Source organism: Gossypium hirsutum, chromosome A10 (assembly GCF_007990345.1).
Source record: "Gossypium hirsutum isolate 1008001.06 chromosome A10, Gossypium_hirsutum_v2.1, whole genome shotgun sequence".
NCBI classification, from domain to species: domain Eukaryota; kingdom Viridiplantae; phylum Streptophyta; class Magnoliopsida; order Malvales; family Malvaceae; genus Gossypium; species Gossypium hirsutum.
Genome location: NC_053433.1, coordinates 66,913,756 through 66,919,600, shown reverse-complemented (window position 1 = coordinate 66,919,600; position 5,845 = coordinate 66,913,756). Strand labels below are relative to the sequence as shown.

At 33.1% G+C, this 5,845-nt stretch overlaps 1 long non-coding RNA gene across 1 annotated transcript; it reads right to left on the bottom strand.

Annotated features, from left to right (window-relative positions):
• Window positions 1-1,408: 1,408 nt before the first annotated feature.
• Window positions 1,409-2,683, bottom strand: LOC121208490 (uncharacterized). Its single transcript, XR_005903557.1, has 2 exons — window positions 2,003-2,683; window positions 1,409-1,729 (listed from the first exon to the last, which is right to left on the bottom strand). It is a non-coding gene; the product is annotated as an uncharacterized lncRNA (long non-coding RNA).
• Between the last annotated feature and the right edge of the window lie 3,162 nt (window positions 2,684-5,845).

Here is a 5,845-nt window from a genome sequence, read left to right as displayed (position 1 = left end):
ATAACAGTGAACCAATTGTAGAAAATCCTAAACTCTTGTATTGATGAGGCACAAAGTGTTTTTGTACTGGTCGACTTATTACAGATAACGTTCTCCTAGCTTAAGAAGTGTTGTATGCTTTTAAAAAGAAGACGCTAGGGAGCAAAGGGCAATTGGCTTTGAAACTAGATATAAGTAAGGCCTATGATCGAATAGAATGGCTTTTTATTGAAATGATGATGCTAACAATGGGTTTTGCAAGATCTTGGGTAGATTTCATTATGGGTTGTGTCAAATCGGTGTCTTATTTAGTCATTATAAATAGGAAATTGGGTGAGACTTTTAAGCCTGAGGTTTGCGGTAGGGCGATCCTTTAAGCCTTCATTCATTCTTATTTTATGGAGAAGGACTCTCAACACTTATGAGACTTCCAAATTAGGAGTTCTTGGTACAAGGAGCGGGAATTTGTCGAAGAGGGCCACAAATCACCCACTTGATATTTGCTGATGATTGTATACTATTTGGGGATGTGACGAGAGATGGTACTAATGTTATAAAGAGTATCCTAAAGGAGCATAAAGATGTCTCGGGGAAATGTATCAATTTTGATAAATCTATAGCATTTTTTAGCTCTAACACCTCGAGTGAAGGAAAAGATTTGGTCTCTCAACTGCTTAATTTAAGGTGTCCACTAAACCATAGAAATATTTAAGGCTGCCGAATATTGTTAGTAGGGGAAAATGATAGGCTTTTTAAGGCTTGAAGGATAGAATGAAAGCAAAAACTAGCTGATGGAGTATTCAACACCTCTCGCAAGATGGAAAGGAGGTATTTGTAAAAGCTGTCCCCGAAGCTATTCTTACTTATCCTATGCTATATTTTTATTACCAAATACTTTGTGCTCAGAACTTGAGAGTATTATTGGTCAGTTTTTGTGGCATAAAAGTAGCAATAAACGTGGCATTCATTGGTGTAATTGGAAACATTTATGTGAGTTAAAGGATTATGAAGGCTTGGGGTTTTCACTTTTTATCAAAATTCAATTTAGCTCTAATTGCTAAAAAAGGACGGCGTTTGTTCAGTTATCCGAATTCATTATTAGCAAGGACTCTTAAGGTAAAATATTTCTCAATTACAATTTTTTTGGAGTCGAGTTTAGGTTAACTTCCTTATTATATTTGGAAGAGTATTTGGGCCACTATCCTTGAGGCTGGCCTGTGTTAGAGAATTGGTATGGGTTTAGAGGTTTTGGTGAGAATGGATGCATGGATACCTAGGAACCCAAATAAAAAAATTCAGTCCCTCTTTCATGAAAATTCTATTCAAACAGTGGCAGATTTAATTGATTCGAAAACAAGGAAATGGAAGGAGGATGTTATACACTCTACCCTTATAGAAGAAGATGCAAGGCGAATCTTAGCCATCCTTCTGTCTAATGTTCCACATGAGGATTTTTGAGCTTGGAATGGATAAGCAATAAGGGAGTACATAGTGTGCAATGCTTACGAATGGTTAATACATAATCATCAAGAAAATTTTTACTGAAGAAAATTCCTATCCCTACGCTAATCTGTACAAGAGACTTTGGAGCCTAGACCAGCCCTCCAAAATTAAAATAACAGCCTGGAGGATTACAAATAATTTTCTATCTACTTATGCTAATTTGAATTATGGGAGACTGATTATTTCAGAAAATTGTCCTCGATGTCACAATGGTGTTGAAATGATGGAACATGTGTTCCAGGAATGCCTGCAGACAAAAGAAATATGGCATCAATTAGGGATCGTGCGACAAACAGAAACATAAGAGTCATCAATGAAAGATTAGATTCAACATTTTTTTTGTAAATAACTCATTGTAACTTTGTCGTGTGTTTTGTTTTGTGATGTGGGCTATATGGACTGAGCGTAATAAGTTATTACATGATGGGCAACATTCCATTGCAACAGACAGTGAATTTCATTAAGCACTATTTGGTGGAAGGTGATGGTGGGAGAGACAAATCAGTTGTATGTATAGTACCTATAGTTCTCTGTTCAAAAACTAAAATGCATGTCAACATATCTTCACATTTTGCAGCGGAGGCAATGGCTTGTTTCCAAGCGACTGAGACAGGCTTTCAATTGGGTTTTCAAGTGTGGAAATCAAAGGTGACTCCTTGGCTGTGATCTGAAAACTAAAAGAAAAGAGAGTCGAAAGGTCAGTAATGGGGGCATACATCTGTAACATAAGAACAACATGCGAGCGGTATCAACACTGCGTTTTTCATTATGTGTCAAAACATGCAAATGGTGTTGCACGTCTCTTGGCAATAGAGGGACTAAAAAGAAATGTAGAAACTTATCTTGCTAGAGCTATTCCCTCTTTCGCGCATAAGGTAGTAGAAGTAGATTGACAACAATTAGGCTCCTAATGACACCTCAATCGACGATTCAATGATTTGGGATGGAGAAGCAAATCAGTAACGAGATCGGAGAGTTATTTTGGGTCTTTTCAGGTTTGGTATGGCTAATCAAAACACTGAAGCGTCGTCATCGATTCTAAAAGGCCCCTTTTAGAAACTCTGAAATGTGTTATGTAGATTTTTTGGACAATCCCAGCGCCTTTATGAAAGCAACTGAAGGGTTTCTTTGCTCAGATGCTCAAGGAACGGAAAATCTACTTGGGTGGTGGGTTGTGCATTGTACTTTTTTATTTATTTAATGCTTTGTCGGTTTGATTTTATCTTCTTTAGATTTGGGTTGATATTTTTTTGTTGTTTTATTTTATTTGTCCGAGTGCTTTGGACCAGTTCAGTTGTTGGACTTTGTTCCTTTATGTGTTTTTGGGCCTTTTCAACTTTGGGCTCTTTTTTAATAATAAAAGCCAACAATTCTTTTTAAAAAAAGGGTAATTAGGTATTCTAGAAAACAATTAAATTTTTTCAATTTATAAATTTTAGTAAATCTTTCAATCTTTAGAATTAATAGGCTATTAAATTTAAAAAAAATGTTTTCCATCTATTACAACATTTTTTTAACTCATTCTTATTTTTTTTCTCATTCTACATTTTTCATCAATTTCTTTTTCAATTCCTTTGGTTACCTTATTTATCTATTATTTTTCTATCATTTCAAATAGGTAATTATCTATCAATAACTAATGACAAAAAATTTTCCAACTCCACCTAAGTTAACTTTTAGTGTATGGAAGACATAGAGATAGAAGACAATGGAGGCTACCAAAACTCCTAATTAAATTTCACCCTTAAATCATTTATAATGTTCTTTTGATGTATTATAACATTCAAGTTTGGGCTACTTTCCATTTTCAATTTTGAGTTGTATAAATACTTCTTTGGTTGAGTTTTACTTTGTATTTTGAATTTAGATATTGTTTTTTCCATGGAGTTTTGATGAAATATTCACTCTTATACTTTAAATTTAATTTGATTTTCATGTCATATTTTTACTAGCAAGTACATGTGTTAAATTAGGGACAATAATAAATTTAGATTCAAAAAAGACAACGATGATTAGGAGGGAGACATGAAGTTTTTAAACAATTGGTCATAGGTTAGGGGTGAAACTAGAAATTCTTTTAGAGGGTCGAAATTAAATTGTAATTTTTACGATAGAAAAAATGCAATTCCATCATTTTAATAGACTACATATTTATAATTTTTAAAAGATTAAATCAAATTTTTATATTTTTAAGGGGGGCAAAGTATAATTTTACCTTTATTAATTTTAAATTTTAAAAATTTTAAAGGGAATATATGGAAAAAAATTTCATTTAGGGGGGGCGCGCCCTGCCAGCCCCCTAGTTTCACCATTGTCATAGGTGTAATATATTTGAATGCAACATATTACAGATGAAGATCTTTCTAGCTTGAGACATGATATTGAAACTAAGAAAAAGATAGATAAAGATTTTAACAAATACTATTTTTAGATATATCAAAAGAGAATCCAATAAAGCAACAATTTTGTTAGCAAAATTTAGCTTGAATATTAGCTTTGAGATGTATCTGATGGAGAATATCTTGGCTAACTTCACAAACCATTTCTTTCAAAAAAATGTTGATTTATTTATTCTATTGTGAGCATTGAAATTTAGTCTAATTTCTATTTATGTTTCTTAGTATGACATAATATATTTTTTGGTTGAATGATATGATTTTTAAATCTTGCTCTTTTATTCTCTTTACTTTTCTTTGAAATTTTTTGCCAAGAAAACTCAAGAAGCTCTATTTACATCACGAGCACGATAATTTTTCCACAAAAGACTTCAAACTTTTTATCAAGACATTGTTATATAGTAGAATATCATTTAACTTTTGGCTTTTCTTACTTTTATATCTGCTATAAAATAACACTTTTAACTTTTTTGTCTTTTTTACTATTCTCTTCCACTGATTTAGGGTTTTTTTGTCAATTTCACTGCTGTTTGAGCAACATTTGCCATCCATATGATTCAAAAGAAAAGAACTTGTATCACTATCTCAATTTCAATTCAAACATGGGTTTGATTCACACTCCACCATTGCTTCTGACTTTTGGTCAAAGTTGGTAGCTATCTCTTCTGTACTCCATTAGAGGTTGTGTAACTTTTATTTTGGCTTTAATTTTCGATTTTTGGAGAAATTCTCTACAAAATTTTGGCTTACAATTTTCGCCATTCTATGTTCTCTAACTGAAGTTTTTGATTTTTGCTTTCAATTTCTGATTTCTGACTTGTAATCTTTGTGAGTAGTGAGTCTAACATCCTAGAATAGGGCTAGAAGTTTAAGGCCTGGCGAGCTACAGTTGATGGTTTGGGTCGAGAGTGAAAGTAAGGGCTCGACTGTAAAAAAATTAAGAGTATCCAAATGGCAATTATACCGAAGTTAGAAAGTCAACTTATTTCCTCTTCACAACACCACTCATACACATAACACTTTCCTATGTGTTAAATTCCAATCAAAACACTCAATACCTATAAATTAAACTTTTTTCATTAAAAATTCCATATTCTTTTGAACTACAAAATTATCTCAAATTTCTTCATCGATTACTTATTTCTCTTGTTGTCAAGTTTCTACGAAAACAAGAACCCAATACTTAGCTCTTAAGATTAAAGGTAAGACACTGTTTCTTTATACGAATAGATGTAGAGAAGTAACTAAGAAAGTTCTCAACTAAGGAAACTAGGTTCGCCAAAAGACTAACATGTGTGAACCTAGGTTCACTTGTGTTATGTATGAATTTTAATGTGCTTCGACTATTAGTGACTTGTGTATGTTCGTGAAATTGTGAACCTAATAGAATTGTCTACAAGCAAAGACAAGGGAAAGGCAAAACTTGTTTAAAGATTTTAGCAAACTGGTGAGTGTTTAGGGGTTTCCACTTGTATGTGCGAACCATATAGTTAATTAGAAGCTTAGGGTTTTATCCTAAGTTTCAATTGAAAGTCTTCTCTAAAATTTTTTTTATGATTGTGTTAAATATACGGTTTTATGAATAGTAAAATGCAAGCTCTATATTACGAGCTAGATATGAACAATGCTCAGCGAGCTCCTCATAGTTTGCGAGTTTTATGTGTAAGTAAATGTATTGACACTATAATCTTTTGTAAATCGTTGGATATAATGGCATGCCATAGGATTGTGAGTACTCACCTTTATATTTTGTGATTTGGGCGAGAGGCCTTGGGACAGGTTAGGAGAAATCAGGTAATGGCAAGCCAAGCTCCATTCAATGGGATATACAAGTGTGTTGGAGAGTGTTAGCTTAATGCTATACTTATGGATATGTTTGACTCTTTAAGTCAAAATGAGGGGTTATAAGGAGATCCGTTTTTCCAACTCAAAAGAACATGCGAATAAGATTGTGTTTTCCAAAATAT